The following is a 22,274-nucleotide window of genomic DNA, read 5'->3' as shown; positions in this document are numbered from 1 at the left end:
TCTCTTATGGTGGATAGAAAGGTGTGAGAACTAAAAAATGGCAGATGTCAAATAAATATAGGTGATAACGTAGATAATGAAATGGTCATATGGTCATGGTCATGTGAGTTTATAAAAAGGGCTCCCATATTGATAGAAAAATAGTGCTTAGATTTGATATGGTCCAAATAATAATAAATGGTTATTGTGCCAAATCAAGGTCTAATCTCTTTTGGTATTTTCAGATTATTTTTCTTTCAATTAATTAAATACGAGAGGAAAATGTGGGAACGTCTCTATTAAAGTTTATTAAAGGTAACTAACTTTAAAAAAATGAGTTCCTAAGATAACTCGTGAAAATAATTTATAAGTAAATAATTTATTGAATTAATTCCACATGAGTGGGTCAAGTGAGTAAAAATAACTCAATCACCTTCATAGAAAAGGGTGAAGTAATGAACATAACATAAAATTGATGAATTTCGAGTTATTTTCCTTAAATGGGTAAAATTATGAGAAAAGTGGTTCCTTATGATACTTTCATTGGTTTGAGATGCAAAAGTGAGTTTTAATATGTTAAAACTATACTAACATGGTGTATTTTGATAATCCGAGTGATAATTCTAACTAAGTGATGATTTTTTGTGTCATACCAACTCTTATTTAAGGCCCAACATATATTAGGAATAATTCTAATTTGTTGAACAATTCATATTTTAAGAATTCCTACATTTTGGATATTAGAACGGATGTAGTGGAAGACAAATATCTTGTAAATAGTCTGGGATAGTTGTGGATTGAAGAACTATACCTCATTGGGTCTATGGAGGATGCATATGATGACTGTTAGTCTAATAGTTTAAAGGAAATTAGAATCTAAAAGTTTGGCATCATATCTTCACAAGGATTATAAAATATTCAAAGTGATAATGATGTTCCAAAATACTAGGTTCTATTTGTAGTTGTATCAATGTGCATTTAATTTTAATAAGTGTTATTTTTAATGAACTAAATGTCGAAAAAAAACTCAAAATATAATTTTTTATATAGTAATATTAAATTTATGCATTAAGTTATTGTTGAATGATCATTAAAATATCAATTCAACCATTTCCATTAAAATAACAAGAAATTAAATGCAATAACCATTTATAATTTGAAGAAAAAACAAATAATCTTATAGTAATGAATTCCAACTTATAAATTCATTTAATTATTCATTTTTTATTATAATTATTATTATGGATTAGTTTAACTTAAAACAAGGTTATGATTTTTTTTTATTTAAAATAAATTCTAGAATGCATAAATAGATTCAAAATGCTAGAAAACCTTAAGATACTTAAATTCTACATATTAAACAACTTAAACTCAATTTTAAAAAAACCTTAAGATACTTAAATTCTACATATTAAACAACTTAAACTCAATTTTAAAAAAATCTCTACTTTAATTAAAATTAAATAAAAAAATACTCCTAAAAAACTCATTTCATCTATAAATTAAACTACTGGTTATTATACCTTCTATCCTATTAATAAATTATATATTTTATTATTATTAACACTATGAAATATATATCTCCTATATATAAAAATATTCCAAACTCATAAATATAAATATAATGTATATTCAAACAATAAATAGCATATTCTTCTTTTAATTTTTCCAAAATCGTAAATACAAATATATTATATATTTAAACCATAAATATCATATTCTTGCTTTAATTTAAAATAATCAACATTTTTTTATGCAATAAATTCCTGACGATTTCGGAGTCAATTTTGTCTTTCAAAATCTAAAATTAAAATGTTTTTTCCACCATCTTCAAAAGAATTAAGTTCTATTTCATCTTTAAAATAAAGTGGAAGCTTTTTCTATATCCCATATAGATGGTTGTACTCCATACTTGTGATGCGTTTCCAATCCATTTAAAATGTGACCACAACTTTACCTATCCATGTGAGCTTTAATCAATCGTCGAGAATTTATGTCTACAGGGACATAGAATCGACCCCAATCCGCAATTCGTTTTTAAGGCCTCCACTCATTATGCCCTTTATTTCTCTGAAGATAACATAAACTAAAATGTGCCATTAATAATTAGTTAATAAAATATCACCAAGAAACCTTGACCTCAATAAATTAATATAAAAAATAATACAAATATTGAATCAACTAATTGTGTATCGCGGGTAAAGCTTCAATGATCAGCATGGCGAAGACTACAGAATACATAAATTCACGGGGCACGAGGTCATTCTGGTCGTCATGCACCAGCACTAGAAAAACACCTAGCCTGCAACATGTACTTAAAATTCAGAAAGCAACTTCTTTCTTTCTTTGTTAGTCAGGATGCAGAAGAGGGAAAAAAATATGTAACGTGCAGCACATACTGAAAAATCAACAGGCAACCTTGATTGCATAGTTACAGGGTGCCACAAACAGTAGGTGAAAAAGACAGCATGTTCCTGCCGTTGTCATAAAGTATTTGGTAATTCTGCTGCTGGAGATTGCCAAATATGGAGATATTATTTAACAAACGAAGGATAGGGGAAGAGGAAGAAAGTGAAAAGGAAGAAATGCTCTGCTGCACACTCCAGTGGATGGGATGCTTTGTATTTATATTCATTGCTGGCGATAAATCCATGTGTTGGAGGCAACAGCTGAAATATATGTTATTCATGGTATATATGTAAATTGAATGACAATGATTGGATTAAATATTTTTTCATTTATATAGATTTCCTAATCAATTTTAGCCATTCAATTGGGTTTCTGTTTATTTGTCTCCTGTCAGAGTCTTTGTCTTCATCGGGAATGCATTTCGAGTTAGCATTGTTCATTAAAAATGCTATAACTATAACTATTGTGGACAAATTAAACTCGAAGAGATCGGTCAAACTGTTACAGTTATTCAAGTTCTTCGTCTCCGCCGTCTTTGCGGAAAGTGTCACTCTTTCTAATTTGTCACAAAGCTTTACCCGCCTTGGAATGATCACGCGCTTTCAACGCATTTATCCGTGTTGGCTTGAATGGTGGTCAAACTGAAAACCACTCTATAGATATATTTTGCATGACGTCTACTCCAATTATATAATCAAATCATTTGGTAGTTGTCATAGCCAGGATTATGGTCCCAGTAGCTATCGAAACGCGTTGAGCTCTTTGAAATACAGAGAATTATGTAGCATATAATGTTTAATCAAACACACCATGGACATTGAACATTTTAGACAAACTATTCTTCCTTCATGCAAATTTTTGTTCTAAGCCCAGGGCTGAAGTCCCATAAAGTAAATCAGCCAATTTTTCTTCAGAATGGATACAAATGTTATCCATCTATGTATATATTGGTGTAAATTTATTTTAATTCTATATTTATTGAAGTGGAAAAGAAATCAAATCTTTTTTATTTATAACAAAAATAGTATATAAAAAAATTGGATTTTAGTAAATCCAAAATTAAAATGAATCTTATTTAATTATTAATTATAATTATAATTATTAATTTTTTTTTCTTAATCTAATAAAACAAAACATTACATTACAATATTTTTACCATAATAAATTAGAGAACTCTTACAGAATAATTATAAGAAATTTATTTATCATAATTTATTTAAATTGATATAATAAATATTATTATTTAATATAAACTACTTACATATATTAAGACTCTTTTATGTTTTAATATTGTAAATAAAATTTGCATTATAATTTTAATGTATATTTTTAAAAGATATGATATACTCTATATGTATTATAATTTATCTAATCTATAGTGTTATAGTGTATGAGATAGTATATAAGATATTAAGTAAAAATATTTTGAAAAATATAATTTAATTAAAATGTAAATATCACATTCATTCATTTTGAGTGGGTCTAATGGTTAAGAGCATGTGTTTTCTCCTAAAAGGTCATAGATTCAAAATTAGAAGAGATAGAGTATGTATGCCTTAGTAGACTTTACAGTCAAATCACTATGCCAGATAGACCCCTTATTCCACAAATAAAAAGGTATGATACTACTAATAACCTAAATAATTTTAATAACTTAAATATCATTTATTTTAATTTTTTTAAACCATAACCTAATTCCATAAATTGTAAATACAAATTAAAAAATACACATACATATATATGTGTGTGTGTAATCAATTACTTTCAAATTTCTCTTGTCCTCTTCCATAATCTTCCTCCTAAGAGGTCATAGATTCAAAATTAGAAGAGGTAGAGTATGTATGCCTTGGTAGACTTTATAGTCAAATCACATAGACCCCCTATTCTAGAAATAAAGAGATATGATACTACTAATAACTTAAATAATTTTTAAATAATTTTAATAACCTAAATATCATTTATTTTAATTTTTTAAACCATAACTTAATTCCATAAATTGTAAATACATATTAAAAAAAATATACATACATATATGTGTAATCAATTATAAATTGTAAATACAAATTAAAAAATCTATATATATATGTGTGTAATCAATTACTTTCAAATTTCTATTGTCCTCCTCCATAATCTTAATTTCCCAACTCCTCTTATCACTCTTAAACAAAAAAAAAAGGGGGGGCAAAGGAAACTATCAAATACCTCTATGCTCAACAAAATGCTCCTTAAAAGAATCCCTCTGTACTTCTCAAATAAATTCTCAAACATGGTGTAAAATAGAAAACTAAAAATATAAAATGTTAGAATATTTATGTAGAGTATAGAGGATGATGGGTTTATTATTAGTCAACATAGATTCATTTTAACTCGGGATCTATCAATCCTAGAGATCAAAGCTCTCAAAGTGGAAATGTTTTCTCAAATTTTACCTTTAAAAAAGACGTTTATACCTTGAAAGATTTGATCCGTGTTGACACATGATAGATCAGAAATTAAGATGGACCAAAAATTTACATCACATAATATAACATAACATAAAATTATAACTTTTCCTCTAAACACAATTAATTATAAAACTTATTTAAATAATACAAAAATATTATTAACTTCAATGAAATTTAATTTATTTATAAAATCACTAAAACAAATATATTATTAATTTTAATTATAAATGATATTTAAATAGATAAAAAATTATTACTTTAACCATATTTATTTTAATTAAGAAATAATTATCGTATAATAAATATTCACACTTTTATTTCCTTTACTTTCTCCATTCAAAATTTGGAAATGAAAGGATACCCGAAATTTTGTTGTTTAATCTGTTTTAAGTAGTTTTTATCTCAAAAGAATGTTATTAATTAAAGATAAAATATTAGAAATTAACATAAATGTTCTTTTAAATTTAAATTAGTAATTCAAATTTTAAATTTAAATTACTAATTCAAATTTTATGGGGAGAAGTGCAAAGTATAAAACATCCGAAAGATAAAAAATATATCACATGACATCCAAACTCCGTTAAAAATGGTAGAATTATAATGGAAAGAACCCACAAGTAAGATAACCATTCCTTCATCCTCCATTAGGGCTGACCCTAACATGTACCAGTAGGAAAAAGGAAAAGAACAAATTTTTTTAAATGTTCAAAATATGTTAAATTTTTTTTTTGGAAATATTGGTGTAATAATGTGCACATATACAATCAACTCCGCTTGCCTTTCCACACTACAGGCATGAACTCATAAAGTGCACTTGGCTCAACAGGTTTACATTTTTCCTCTAGATTTAGATTTTTCCTCTAGTTCAAACTAAGGAAATAGCTCCAAAGATTGGTATAACCCTTCGTAATCAAAACTACACACTCCCTTAGGCTGTAAAGTTTTCCTCATTCTTCATAATCTTTAGAATGCCAAATGAAAGTGTATCCAATGTATTTATCCAATCAAATGACTACCTTAACCCGTATGATAATCATTCTTTCATCCTATATTTGGGATGACCATAACCTGTACTAGTTGGAAAAGAAAAGAATAAAATCGTCTTTTAAATGTTCAAAATGAGCAGAAGTTACCCAAAAAAAAACCTAGGATATAAGTGTAATAAAAAGCACATATCAATAAAATCCGCTTCTGTTGCCACACTACGAGCATGCATGAGGTCATAAATTGCACTTGGCTCAACAGATTTAGATTTTGCCTCCACTTCAAACTAAGGCAACTTCTCCAAAGATTGGTATAAGCCTTCGTAATCAAAGCTACACACTCCCTTAGGTGGTAGAGGTTTCCTCATTTTTTATAATATTTGGAAAGTTGAATGAAAGTCTATCCAAAGTGTTTATCCAATGTGCTTCTCCAATCTACTGATCAATTCCTATTAATTTGAACACCATTTTTCTCGGCATTGAGAGTATTTACTATTAACGTTTCAACTAATATTGAAGAATCCAAGATAGTGGGAAGGAATTCAAAAAATGGTGTAGTGGGTATCATTGATTCATTGAACAACTGAATTTTAGTAGCAAAACTAAAGTTATGTAAGAGAGAGGATGAGCTAAAAAAATAAATTTTCCTCTACTCTAAGCTGTGATAATAAATCGTACGCAACACCTTAAGCTCTTCCTTATTTGACAAAATAGCTAGTTTATTAAGAAACTCTTTAGTTTGTAGTGCATATGCCTCACGTATCATATAAGAGTATGTCTCAATGTACTTATTATATGTACTTCTTATATGGCTCGTTATTCAAATATAGATATTTCTCAAATCTAATGATGACTTCCCATCCGTTTAAGATTTTAGCATCCATTTTCTCATACCCGAGAGGATTCCATATTGAAATTTCAACTAGTACTAAATGATCTAAGGTAGTACATGAGAATTAAATTGAAACATAACAACAATCTATTTGCAGAAAAGGAGTCGTCATCAGATTCTTTGCATGATCACACCAGAGGAGGCTTTCTCGGGGAGGAAGTCATATATTTCGCACTTCAATACCTTTGGAGCCTTTTTTTATTTCCATGTCTCTAAGGAGTTAAGGAATAATTTAGAGTTGAAAATAGAGTTGTGGGTATTTATGGGTTACATAGAAACTACGCACAACTACCGTGTGTATTTTCTATCCCTCAAAATGATAGTTGTGTGAAGGGATGTCAAATTTGATGAAGACAAAGCCATGTGATTCTCTCTTGAGAGGGAGCTTTATATCCCACTAGAGGAAGGGCTTTTAGCTCCAAAGGAGGAGCTTAAAAATGTTGTCGAGTAGCTCCAAGTTGAGGAGCAGAGAGTGGATATAACCACTCAAGCAGAACCATCTAGAGAAGGTAGGAAGAGAACTAGAAAAGCTGAGAGACTTGTGCAGGATGCGAGGGAGAATGTCGGTGCTATTTCAAATCATCTTAGGTAGAGAAGGTCACTAGATTGGTACGTTGGATACATGTCTCTTATGACTAAGCTTGTGGAGACTGAACCATCCTCTTTCGAGGAAACAAGAAACCTCCATGGTTTGATGCAATAGTGGAGGAGTATGAAACCATTGGGAAGAAACATTTTGGGAAGTGGTCCTAAGACCAACAACCAAATCAATTGTGGGTTCGAAATGGATCTTCAAGGTGAAGCAGGAATCAAACTAAAACATATAAAAGTACAAGGCCCTATTTGTGGGAAGGGGTACTATCAAGTGCAGGGGATTGATTATGAGGAAATATTTCCTCCTTTAGAAAGGTACTCATCTGAAAGATCAATCCTTGCTTTGGCTGCACAGATGGGGTGGAAGATCCACAAGATGGATGTGAAAACTAAATTCCTCAATAGTGTTATTGAGGAGGAGGTGTATATCAAGAAACCAGAAGGCTTTGATACTTTTGATCGAGAGTCTCATGTGTGCAAACTCAAGCGAGTGTTGTATGGTCTCAAGCAAGCACCTTATGCTTAGTACTCAAGGGTCAATAACTATCTCACTAGTTTAGGATTCACCAAAAGTGAAGCCGATGAAAACATCTATCATATTTTGGCAAAAACTAAATTGTTTATTATTGTTTTATATGTTGATGACTTGATCTTGACTAGTGATCAATAACTGAGAAAATCTTGCAAGGAGGACCTTGCAAGAGAGTTCAAGATGAAGGACATGGGTCCCATGCACTACTTCCTTGGATTGGAAGTATGGCAAAGTGATGGGGTATTGTTTCTCTCTCAGGGAACATATGCGAACGAGATAATTCAGAGGTTCCGCATGGATAGGTGGGAACCCATGGAGACTTCTCTAGTGACCAACTAGAGGAAAGAGGATGTCACTTCAAGTGAGGGAGTGGATGTGAATATTTATTGTCAGCTGGTTGGTTCACTCATGTATCTTGTGAAAACACAACCAAACATGTGGTTTGCAATCAACCAACTATGTCAAGCTATTGTTAGGCCAACCAAATTATTTTAGAGGGAAGCTAAGGATATTCTATAGTACCTCAGAGGCACTACCCAATTTGGACTGTGGTACAGATAGGTAGAGGGAGTGAAGTTCTATGGCTTCATAGATTTAGATTGGGTGGGAAGCCCATCAGACCAGAAAACCACATTAGGTGGAATTTTCAATGTTGGGTCTGTAGTGGTTTCTTGGTGCAACAGGAAGTAGAGATCAGTGGCACTCAACTCAGCATAAGTAGCATACATGGCTACAAGTCAAGAAACATGTGAGGCGATTTGGATGAGAAAGATAATTATTGCCTTGTTTGGTAAGATGATGGATCCTACTTGATTTACTGTGATAACTACAGTTGTATTAAACTCTCTAAAAATCCTATTTTTCATGATAGATTTAAGCATATTGATGTATGGTATCACCATCTATGGGATTGTGTGTAGAGGCGGATTATGTTGCTGTTGTAAATTCCTATAGAGAAACAAGGTGCTAATATTTTGAAAAAGGGCCTGTCAAGAGGAAATTTCGAGTTCTACACATGCAAGATATGGGTGGTTGATAATCCATTTCTGGCTGAGAGGGAGTGTTGAAAATGCAACTCGAAAATCTTAGTTTGACTTTTCCTTGGTCAAAATAGAGAAAAATTTGAATTTCTATTTCAGCGGAAATCTTAGAGTTTGTTAACTGAGGTCATGTGGCACTTGTCACTCTGTCAGATTAGTTAAGGGGAAGCTTGAGTTTAGTTTAGTATTCTTGATTGCTAATTTGTAGCAATTTATTTCACTTAATTTGAGTTATTATCAATTTAAATAGCTCTAATTGTTAGAAGAACTAAGGCAGGTCAAGTTTTAGAAGTGGAACTTCAACCACACTCAGTGATCAACTAGTTAATTGATTAATCAACCCAAAATAATTATTGCATGCAGAGAATTCAAGTTACCTAGTTGAGATGGAGATTGCAAGGCAGTGTAGTATCAGTTGTAGAATATTCCAATGTGTACAGATGGTGCATGTAGTCAAAGGAAGGACCCTAGGGGAATTGTGCAATTCAATAGTACAAATTTCCTAAATAATAGGTGCAAATTTCCCAAGGGAACAATGCAAGGAAGTAGGAGCTTAGAGGGATTGAAAATTGGCTAAGTGTTGGTAAGAGTGACTTAGTGAGGAAAACAAATAGATTATACACTTGTAGGTTGTGCTCAGGCTTGAGCAAGCATATGTATTCATAACTATTCTTTGATTAACACAATATATATAGTAAGGGGTTTTGAGCAGTTTCTTTCCCCTTCATAAATCTTTTTGCATGTGTGATGTTTCCTTTTGGATGTTTATGATTCTTTTTGTAGACGGTGAATTAATTTCCATGGATTTGTAGAGTAGCTTCAAGTCTTGTGATTTAGAAAATTCCATGAGCACATTAATTTCTACAACTACACTCTGTTTAGAAAAGAATGCTATATAATAAAAACATCGTGCCAATAGCGCCAAAACCGAGGAATCAAACATGTGACATACGAGTGCAAATACAATGCTATACCATTGGGCCAAAGACCTATTTTGTTGAAAAATTTGTAGAGCAGAGGAGTATGTAAACAATTTGGGAGAGGGGCATGTTTTGCTCAATTTTTAACCTTTTTGAGAGCAAAAGTAGACTAAAGAGGGGTTTTTGAGCATTTTGAGCAGCATGGAAGTGTTAAAATTTCACTTTGAAGATTATAAACTAATGGAATGAACATTTGAGCATTCTAATAAAGTGGTCACCATTGGAAACTTAACCCTGAGAAATAGTCTAGGATGGGTGAACTCCCTTATTGATTTTCTCTTGTTCTATCCTACAATTTTGTGTTCTTATCACTCTAAAATTTCTGCAAATTACATTATGTTTGTGTACTTTTGCAGTTTCGATCTATTGCCTAAAAAGAAATAAACAAGCATGAAAATTAATCAATAAAAACTTCACTTTCATTTTCAGATCAATAAGATACAAACAAGGATACCAAGTCAGTACCATCCATGGTTGCATCCCAAGGCTGGTAATCAATGTGAGCATTGTATTTTCTATGTAGAGGTCATCGTAATGAAATACCTAATATAACTTGTCGATAAGATGACACTCTTCCTTAATATGCATTCCGCATATACTGTCATTATCTAGTGAGGCCAATAATCTCATTATTTGGGGACTTTAAAAAATGACTAAAGTTGCTATGTTAATAATATTTTGTTCACTTTGGTAAAATAAAGTTTTAACAATAACTCCATTAAATATTATTATAATTCTCAATTGAAGACTAATTATTGTACTACAGTTTTGATGAATTTATTATAATTCTCAATTCAAGAGTAATTATTTTACCACACTTTTGATGAATTCTTACACTGGTAATGGCATAGGACATGCTAATATCATATTGATAACAATATCAAAATTTATATGAAATTTGAATGGCAATACTTAATGCGCTGTCAAAGTTTGGTGATTTGTTTTCTATATTAATATAGTAATTATAATTGATATATGTCTATCAACCTATATTAAAAACATTTAATAATATAATGCAATTGTGCTTATTGTTAACTACTTAATCAATTTTAACCTTCCGATTGGGTTTCTCTTTATTTCACTATGGGAAGGGATCTTATCAAAGTCTTTGCCTTTATTCCGGAGTGCATTTCAAATTGACAAAAAAAAATGCGATAACAATGACAACGACTATGACTTTTTATGTGGACAAATTAAATTTCAAGAGTTTGGTCAAGGTCTTCATCGCGTTCGTTGGCTTTGCTGAAAGTGTCACTCGTTCCAAGTAGTTTTTGGAGTCTTCTTTTCCAAATTTGTCACAAAACTTCACCGGTCATTGATTCATCCGTGTTGCTTGAATGATCGTGAAAACGAGAACCGTGGTGTACACGACATTTTGCACGATGTCGACTCCAATTATATAATCAAATCATTTGGTATCTGTGGTCGTGAGGATGATGACCCCAGTAGCTATCGAAACGCGTTGAGGTTTCTGAGATATGAAAAATACAGAGAATTCTGTGTGGCATATAATGTTCCTTGATGGACATTCAACATTTCATAATGTTCTGTGTGGCATATAATGTTCCTTGATGGACATTCAACATTTCATAATGTTCTGTGTGGCATATAATGTTCTGTGTGGCATATAATGTTCCACATAATTAATTCCACCTTCAGACTTAACTACCTATATTGTACCTTTGTTTCCCCATCCTAAATTTAGTGATTCATGACAACGTTATTCCATTACCATCCAAAGTGTTGTGTTCCTTCCTTCACAACAAGGTTAGTCATAGTGTTGTTCCTCACCAAACAAAACCATGGAGGATTCATTCAGTTTCCATGAGTTTGAAGGTATAGTGTTATTGGAGGCATATGGAGAAGCATGACATATTTTCTAGGAAAACGTAGATTAGTGTATTTTGAGAAGTTATAAGGGCTTTAGGAAAAGATTGCATTGAAGTTGGAGTTTCATAGAATCTACAAGTCTTTGAGATATATGTAAGGTGACTCCAAATTATAGTGGATGAAAATGTATTAGTGGTAGTCATAAGGTTTCCATAGGTGGGATAAAAATGGTTTTATTACAAAAAAAATAACTTCTTGATGTTAAGGAAAACATTTTATAGGAAATTGAGACATAAGTGAATAAAATAAGAGTATTTCATAGAAAATATCATCCATTATGGATAGACATTGTGTACTTTATGTACAAGTCTATAACTTGTGAAGGCCACCATGACATTATCTTCTGGTACCGCCTCAAAAAGTTTAGCCACATGTGGCACTAGAGGCTAATCAACATGCCCATATTCCTATAGAGATCATTGCAACAAATGAGACAAATAGTCAATGATTATAAAATACCTATGTCCTATGTTTTACATTGTGTGATAATTAAACTCATTGTGGTGCATTCCTTAGAACGAGAAGGGTGCATATTAAAATCTTTAGTGGGACACCCTTATGAAGATATTCTAGAAGATTCAATGGAAAAGGTAGCTAAAAAATAAGGATAAAAAGCCACATGAAAGCCCTCAATTGAAATATAAAAACACTAGGAATCCACCCCACCACCCATGCATGGTAGTGACATCTAAATATTTGGAGGTTCCTAATCCAAAAACAAAAACTCAATATGTGATGAAAGAAAATTCTAGGAGTTGTAGGTTCCTACATCACATGTTGTAACATGCGATCCATGAGCATTATGCTATAACAATATCCAATTATTGCCTCACTACAACACGATGTAGTTGTTACAAAATTGAGAGCTAGAGTGCCTTGTTCTAATAGCACATGCCTACTATCCAACTATGATGTTGTTGTGACACCACACTGATCTTGTAACAATGACATGATATGAATCTCTCGGCAACATGTGCCACCACCATATGTTTCTAAAATTTTACACTTAGATCAACATGTCATATCTACAAGTGGGAAATTGATAAGAGGTGGATTTCTCTTACGCAAGATTTATTTTCCACTAATTGACATGAATTGTAGTGTAACTTTCCCATCCATTCATCACACTTATAATTAATTAGTCAAAAGTATCCATCAGTTCAATTGAGGAGAATTCCACCCACTATAATCATTCCCCTGATTTCATCAATGATTTCACAATGATATCACATAATTAATTCCACCTCCAGACTTAACTACCTCTATTGCACCTTTATTCCCTCATCCTAAATTTAGTGATTCATGATAAAATCACTCCATTACCGTACAAAGTGTTGTGTTTCTTCCTTTGCAACCAAGTTATTCATATTTTTCTTCCTCAACAAACATAACCATGGAGAATTCACTCATTTTCCATGATTCTATAGGTATAGAGTTATTGGAGACATATGGAGAAGCATGGAATAGTTTCTACAAAATAGTAGATTTGTGTATATTGACAAGTTATAGGGGCTTTGGAAAATAATTGCATTGAAGTTGGAGCTTCCATAGAACCTACAGGACTTTCAGATATATGTAAGGGGACTCCAAATTATAGTGGATGGAAATGGAATGGTGGTAGTCACAAGGATTATATATGTGGGATGAAAATGGTTTTATTATAATAAGAAAATCCTCTCCAGATGTTAAAAAGGACTTCTTATAGGAAATTGAGATGTTAGTGAACAAAAAGGAGTATTCAATAGAGAATATCCTCCACAATGGATAGACACTAAGTAGTTTATGTAGAAGTATATAACTTGTGAGGGCCTCCATGACATTATCTTTTGTTACCACCTCAAATGTTTTAGCCAAATTTGGCACTAGAGGCTAATGCACATGCCCATATTAATCTAGAGAACATTGCAACATATGCCACAAAATGTGAGAGATTCTAAAATACCTATATCTTGTGTTCCACATTGTGGGATAGTAAAACTCATCACAATGCATTCCCTATAATAATAAGGATGCAAACGAGAAGATTTAGAGGGAAAACTTATGAGTTTCTCCTAGAAAAGAGGATGGAAACGGAATCTAAAACATGGGGAGAAAAATCCATAGGGAAACCCTCAAGAGAAATAAGAGAACACTAAGAATCAATCCAACCACCCCTGCAATCCAAAAATAAAATCTCAATCTATGATGCAAGAAAATTCTGGCAGGATTTTTGATTTCAAAATTGTAAGGGAAAGTAGAACCAGTATTCCACTAGGGAAAAAATAACAAATAATCTTGGTGTTAAATAAGAACAAACTGGAAAATAAACTGAACCTATTATTACAAAATAACCAAGAAGAAAATAAATTTTCTATTGTTACATGAGAATCAATAGGATATGAAAACGTAAAGCATGTTTTCCCACTAGAAAAAATAGAATATTAAAGTACCATGGATATGACCTTGTTTCACCTCATAGGAGGGAAATTCCCAATTGAAAACAAAGGAAATATACTAGATATGACATTTATTGAAGGACCTCGATTTTTGAAATTATCAAGCAAATCATTGGATTGAAATAGGTTAGCCAAAATGTAAGAAATAAAGTGAGAAAACAAAAATAAGAACTACAACCTTTCCAAATATGGGAAGTCCTATATTATGTTTCCCAAGATACTAAATATATTCAACTTCCCTTGGGCAAGCGATCAAAGATAGAAGTAGAGGAGGATCTTGATGCTTCTCCTCTTGAATCTTCAAACAAGGGGTTACTAGTTGAATCAAATGAGTTTCCCCTTGATCCAGAGAACATTGCATTAGATTAGTAAACCATGTCTCTAATTACCTAAAAAAGCAATGCCAAAAACTAGAGAGAGAAAACCCTTACTGTGGACGAAGGGAGTTACAAGGATGAAACTAGATTACCTATGTAAACTATAGCACTGTATATAGTGTTTGAGCTCGCATCCATTGATGGTGTCAAAGAGAAAGAAAAAACCTTAATAGAAGAAAAAATCAACAAGACGTCATGCCTACAATCCAAAATCTTGTAACAAAAATCTATTCTAATAGTGTTTCCTAATTGAAAGCTCAAATTTCCAAGTGGAAATATGTAGATGAGACCTATGGAATTGGGGTTGTGTCTATAAAGGAGAATTAGAAAATCTTTCATAGCCTCATATAGATATGGGATGAACACTTATAGGTATAATAGCCCAAGTGGGACCATTGGAGGGATGGATTGATGAAAAGGATCAAAGGAAACCTCCACATTACAAGCCAAAATAAAACTCCTAGAAAAAAAAAACAATAAGGTGAGATCGCTTATATATACAATTATTAGTTTTATAGCACATTTTCTTATTCATGATATCTTCTTATATATGAAATATATTTATTACTTCAGTTCAAAGTATTAAATACATGAATACCATATAAGGTAACCTATACAAAAAGTGTAATATGAAAGCATCATTGAAGAGAATAATTTGTTATGTCCACTTTATGACCATAACATTTGTTTGTATCATGACCCAGAGTGAAACTCAAACCAATTTGTTGGTTACATACAACTAATATATTTCACATTGTTCATGAGTAATGTTGAATTTTTTTTTTATATGTTACTAAAAATAATTGTCTCCATCACCCAACAAGGGACCATCATCCACTACATGGTGGGAGTAGATATTTGCAATGATGATACCATGGAATGTTGCAAATAAAAATGGGGGAAATCCATATAAGAAATGAGAGGGAGGGACACCTTTGGTTACCTTAGGGTGTAAATATAATGAGTAAATAGGAATGTTCAATACATGAGAGTGTGCAGGAATCAATGGTTTGGATTAATATTCCATTAAGCTATGATTTTGGATTTGGTTTATGACACTTGAATATCAGTGTCACTACAATATCGAAGGATATTGGAGGCTGTCTATTGGAAATACATTTAGTGTAATGAAGGATATTACCCATCTAATGGTCAAGGGAAATTATATTTTAATATTTCATAATTCCATTATGACTCCTACCTCGATTCGAATTGTGATTAATCATTTGGTTGCATGAGGACATGCAAAATCTTTGATTGGGAGTAGATTATGGGTTCTTGCGTTGACATCTTTTACATGCCTATATTATTCTTTTATAATAATTGTTATTTACAATTCAAAGCATTGCTTATATCACTTTTCAATATAATGATATATTTTCTCTAAGGTATGTTCCCCTATTGTTCATTTCATTTTGATGAATTATGCTAGTGTGATTAAGGGAGATAAGCCTTCATAACTTACTCCTGAGAAAGGTTTATGGGCCACTACCCTAGGATGGCGTATGAGGGATTTTATTACACCACTTATCATGATTGTTCTGACACTACTTGTCAGCATTTCTATTACACCTAAAATACATCACTTTTGTTACACTAATAATCAACATTGTTGTTACACTACTAGTCAATATTGTTGTATCACTAATTGTCACCACTTTTATTACATCGTTGGTGAGTATTGTTACCACACCATTTGTCAGTGTGGTTTTAATTCCACTAATACACCATGTCTATTACACCACTAATCACCATTGTTGTCACAGTAATGTTGTTCACCAACACTACCATAACTAGGTATGTTGTTGATATTTGGATGAAATGGCGCCATTTTTTGGTAAAGGAAAAACATATAGCTATGATACCTTCTTGTTTGGAACAATCAAATGATATAATTGTATCTTGCAATGCATCTATTTTCTAGCTATAATGACCATGGTGTGTTGTGTGCGGTAGTTTCTTCATAGCTACCATTGGTTGTAATAAGCTGGTGTGGATGCCTTTTAATGAGTCATATTTTAGGACAAATATTGGAACTTATTGCCTATTAGAGTTGATAACTTGAAAGATTGTGAGGATATAAGTCATATTTTAGGTCAATTGTTGGAACCTGTTTCCTATTAGAATCAATAACTTGAAACATCTTGAGAATTTAAGTCATATTTTAGGTCAACTACTGGAACCAGTTTCCTATTAAAGTCAATAAATTGGAACATCATGAGAATATTAGATTCTCATGGAAGTCGATGAAATCCTTTCCCAAGGATGGATAGTTTCAATTTTGTATAAATATCCTACTCACCTTGAATAGGAGACAATACTTTGGTTGTAATGTTGATATATTGTAAGCCCATTACTATTCAATATAAAGTTGTTTGTGTTCTACAACTTCTTTTCCAGAGAATGAATACTTAAATCGAGGCATCCACAAATTTTTGTTCGTAGTAGTTTATAGATCTAGGCCCCCATCCTTAGCTAGGTTTGTTGTATCTTATTATGATCTAGTGTTTAGTAATTAAGTTATTAAGTTGCATCCTTTTGTTTTTTGTGCAATTAAAAGCATTAACTCACAATTGGAATTTTAGGAATGGAAAATTTGACTACAATAATATATTTTTCTGCTTTCACATGGAATAGTTACTTTATATTTTTTATTCAACCGAGTACTTATTAGTATGATCCAATATAGAGAAATTCTTAGTTACAAGGTATGTTGATTGCATCAAGGTTGTGTAACTTTAGGATAAGGCTCTAAACTAGTTTATATTGTTATGGTTTTTCTTGAGTCTAGTGCTCATCTCATTAAAATTTGAGATTCTCATAAGCATATATTTGTGAGTTCATGTGATGTTTATTTTCCTTCCCTTGCATGAGTGGTTTCTTTCTAAAGTCATTTCCTTTTGCGAAGCAACTAGTAATTTTATTTCCTACACAGATAATTAAAGAAGTCTAGTCATTTGATTTCATTAGAGGAATATTATTTTGTTAATTACAATAAAGTTCATTTCATTGCCATGTATTTTTAGTTAAATAGGCTATAAGTGATATTGTTTCCATTCTAGTTGAAATAAATCATTTATTTTTAGAATCAAATTTATTTAGGGCAATCTTATCATTTCATCATTATTTAGATAAAATTATTTATGGTAACCTTTTTAAAAAGTATTTGTAGACTCGTGCCTTGTAATCATTATTATTGTTCTTATCAGTCCAAAAAAATAACTAAATCTATGTTTATATAGTTGTCTAGGTATATATAGTACATGGTAATTCAGAAGTGTTTAAATAATCTTTAATTTATAATTTAAAAAAATAGTCTTTTAATTGTCTTTGAGCCTAGAGGCTCATTCTACAACCTAGTATGAGGGGATGTGTAAGTTTGTTTGTCTGTTAGTGCTCCTTTAAAATAAAAATAAAAATTATGTGTAAAAATAATGTGAGGTGTAATAAAAAAAATGAATGTGTTGTAAATTAAGTAGAAGTAAAAAAATGTGTGAGTAAAATGTTTAAATTTTTGTACTTTTCAAAAATATTTCAGCATTTAAATAAACTATTTGAAGACCTATGTTAACTAATTTATGTCAATTCAACTTCATATATATCTATATAGGAAAAAATTGTTAAAGTAAACTATTTTAATGTTGTATATAAAAATTACTCAATGTGGGTTATCAATAGAATATTTTAATATGAATTAATATTGACATATACTTAAAAATATATTAATAATAAAAATATATTTTAATTTGCAGTATAAAAAGTCACGATGTACATGTTATCTAAAATATTTTAATGTTAATTATGTATATATTATACATTGTTTAAAAAAAAATTATGTATATACCATGAACAAATTAATATTTTATGGTTAAAACGTATAGGTGGTCCTATCTACACTCTATATAGCATTCAAAAATAGAATTTAAATAATGAAAGATAAGACATTGTATTTTACACTCTGAATAAGTTTATACATGAATAAATTTGATCCCACTTGGCTCATATTAGATCCATACATAAGATGGATCTATGCTGGTTATAAAAAATTAGAAAGGCAATTGAAGGACCCGTTAGTGTGCTTATTCTTTCTAGACGACTCTTGGTAGTCCTCCTTAACAATCAATGCTATTCCCAAAACAAAGATGAGGGAATGCATTTTGAATGAAGAAACCATTGATGACTGCATGTAACATTTTGAGTAGGGATATAAAGCCTCAAAATAGTCTCTCTTAGAAATCAAATAATATAAACCCAACATCAAATTAAAGGAGAGATTAATACAACTAGACTTGGCCAATATCATCAACCTTGCTTCCAAACCAGTGATATGAAACTCAAATGGATGTGTTTTCTCATTGTGCCAACAAATGATTCTATCCTTATATGACATCACCATGTTACATTGAGATTATACATTTGAAAAGGAAACATATAGACTAACTATACTTGACATGGTCCCATTGCCTCTCTCTTGATTTAGTTTCCTAGAGAATTTTGATTGCTTTTCTCTCTCACTCCACTAGTTGAGTGAGATTCAACCTCCTGTGTGAATGGGATCTTGATTTACTAGTGTTTTTGTATGAATATCATATTTCACATATGTTTACATAACATTATAAGGCACACTAAGATGTAATAGTGTGGGGTGAAACTAAATAATTTTAGTAAAAAAAATAGAAATACACTTCTTGTTTACATAGTCAAGGCAAAAATAAATAAATTTCTTAGTAGTGTGTGATTCTATGGTGAGCTAGCTTAAATAAGGAAGAAGCCATGGAATCATTCTGAAAAGTGCATGATTGTATCCTCGTGCAGTTTAATTCATGTCATATTTGAAACTCTCATATCATCAATTAAGGAGAGTGCTTGGCACATAGAGAAATCAGTTGGAAATGGTTATGAAAACTAACAGTGCTAAAAATAATTTTGATATTGTAGTGGTTAGTATCTTTTGGGAGAATCATGGGTATGAAATTGAGTAGAGGTGTCGAGCATTAGGATTCAAGAAGAGTCACCAATAGATTCAATGAGGGAGTGTATATGTTTGAAAAACTAAATTAATCTCGTAGAAGGGTACAATAATTCTAGCTATATAGTGGATAGGGTCTCATAGAGGAGTCAGAAGAGAATTTTTGCAAGAAATAGAGGTAATCGTGTTGCTATATGAACCAGCAATGCTTTGATATTATTCTCAATTTTAGGGAGAAAATTCACAAGACAAATTCTATTTTTGTCCACTAAAAGTTGTACAGTTAAGTGACTCCTCATTACATTATCCAAAGGTGCATTCATCTTCTACTTCTCTAAACTATTTACAGTTTTCTTTACAAGGAAAAAAATATTCAAGGATTATGTCCAACATTTCCTTCTATTGTAAGTATAACTTTTGGAATGTCTACTGCTAACATATATGATCTTGGGTTGCAAACAACAAGGAAAATATAGACAAAAAACAAGAAAGAGAAGGATAATTACAAGGATGTCTTATTGATGGATTGATGCTCAACCCCAAAAATAGCCTCTGTTGATATGATGCCTAGGTGGAAATAGGCTTATCTCTAACTCAATGTCTTTTATAGCCTATATTAGTACACAAATATGATGGTTGCTAAGAGATCCTTTTCCTAAAGAAGTACTAAAATCGCTTACGGATCTTGTTACTAATCTTTGGATCAAGAAAATAAAGAAATGTAAGCTAAATAAGGGTCTACTAAAACATAAGAAAAACACATACAACAAATGAATAGCAACTACAAGAAAATAACAAAAAAATGGATTTTTATTTTGTCTGAAAATTTTGATGCTTTCATATAACTAACATGGATTTCATTGGGATTACATAAGTATCCCCCATCCTAACAATTGCATTGAGCTGATGCATGTTTTCACAAGGATATCTACATCAGTATCAACATTTGATATCAAAAAGTGGTTTTCTAGTGTCATCTATCAATGTTTAGAAACTCATAATCTATACACATGGTAGGAAAGGAATAACATAATTTATTAGTCAAAAAATAATTAGAAAATAAAAAAAAAAATGAGTAATCAAGATTTTAACAACTACTGCATAACTTACGACTTTAATATAGCTCACATTCTAATGGAGTCACCAAGATGTTGTCTCCTTTTTACGACAAAGGTTAGCAAAAAAAATTATTAGTGGTTGTGCAAATACAATAGTTAAAAAATATGGACTGCAAACTCTAATTAGAAATATGATTACACTTTGCAAAGGATATTCTTTAAAAAAACCATTTAAGAACAACAAACACGGAAGAAAAATGTGATTTCAATTATCGAAGAAAATTTTGAATACAATAACGGAGAGATTGTTGGAAGATGTGGTTCTCATTTAATCTCTTCCTTGGGAGGGTTCTTGTTGTATCTTGCATCTCTGAAGAATCCTTTTTATATATCTCTTATGTTGGATAGAAAGGTGTGAGAACTAAAAACTGACATATCTCTAACGAAGACATGTGATAATGTAGATGACGAAATGGTGATGTGAATTTATTAGAAAACCTCCCATATTTATAGAAAAATAGTTATTAGATTTGATATGGTCCAAATAATAAAAAATGTGTATTGTGCTAAAGCTAGGTCTAAACCCTTTTGGTATTTTAAGGTTATTTTTCTTTCAATTAATTAAATACCAGAGGAGACTATGAAAAGATCTCTATTAAAGTTTACTACATGCAACTAACTTCAAAATAACAAGTTCCTAAGATAACTAGTGAAAATAATTTATAAGTAAATGATGTATTGAATTAATTCTGCATTAATGGGTCAAGTGGCTAAAAATAACTCAATCACCTTCATAGGAAAAGGTGAAAAGGTAAAGTAATGAACATAACATAAAATTAATTGATTTATAAGTTACTTTCATTAAATTGGTAAAATTAATGAAAATAACTTAGGAAAAGTGGTTCTTTACAATATTTTCATTGGTTTGAGAAGCAAGAGTGGATTTTAATATAGTAATACTATACTAACATGGTGTATTCTCATAATCCTAGTAATTTTGACTAAGGGATGACTTTTTGTGTGATAAAAACTCTTATTGAAGACTCAACATATATAAACAACCAAAATTAATTTGTTCGATAATTCGTATTTTATATATTCCAACACTTTGAAGATTAGAAGGGATGTAGGGGAAAATAAATAAGTGGTCAATAGTCTAGGATAGTTGTCAATGGAAGAATTTCACTTCATTGGGTTTATGAAATATGGATATGGTAATTGTTGTCCAATATTATAAAAGAAATTAAAATATAAAAAGATTGTATAGGGAGGATAATAAATATTCTTATTGGTTAAAGTTGCATTTTTTGAATTCAAAGTCTTTCCAAAGTTCTAATTGTATCAATGTGCATTTACTTTTAGTAAGTTTTATTCTTAATGAACTAAAATTCCAAAAAAATCTATATCTATATATATATATAAAATATTAAATTTATGCATTAAGTTATTTTGAATGATCATTAAACTAACCATTCAACAATTTCCTTTAAAATAACACGTAATTAAATGCAATAACCATTTATAATTAAAAAAAACTATATAAAAATATTCCAAATTGATAAATATAAATATAGTATATTTCCAAATTCATAAATATAAATATAGAATATATTTACACCATAAATATCATATTTTTCTCTTAATTTAAAATTAAGAACAATTTTTTATGCAATCAATTTGTGAGGATTTCGT

This window comes from Pinus tabuliformis, chromosome 6, assembly GCF_031772625.1.
Source record: "Pinus tabuliformis cultivar Carrire ecotype Pingquan chromosome 6, CPIR1, whole genome shotgun sequence".
Taxonomy (NCBI): domain Eukaryota; kingdom Viridiplantae; phylum Streptophyta; class Pinopsida; order Pinales; family Pinaceae; genus Pinus; species Pinus tabuliformis.
This window is presented reverse-complemented; position numbering follows the sequence as displayed.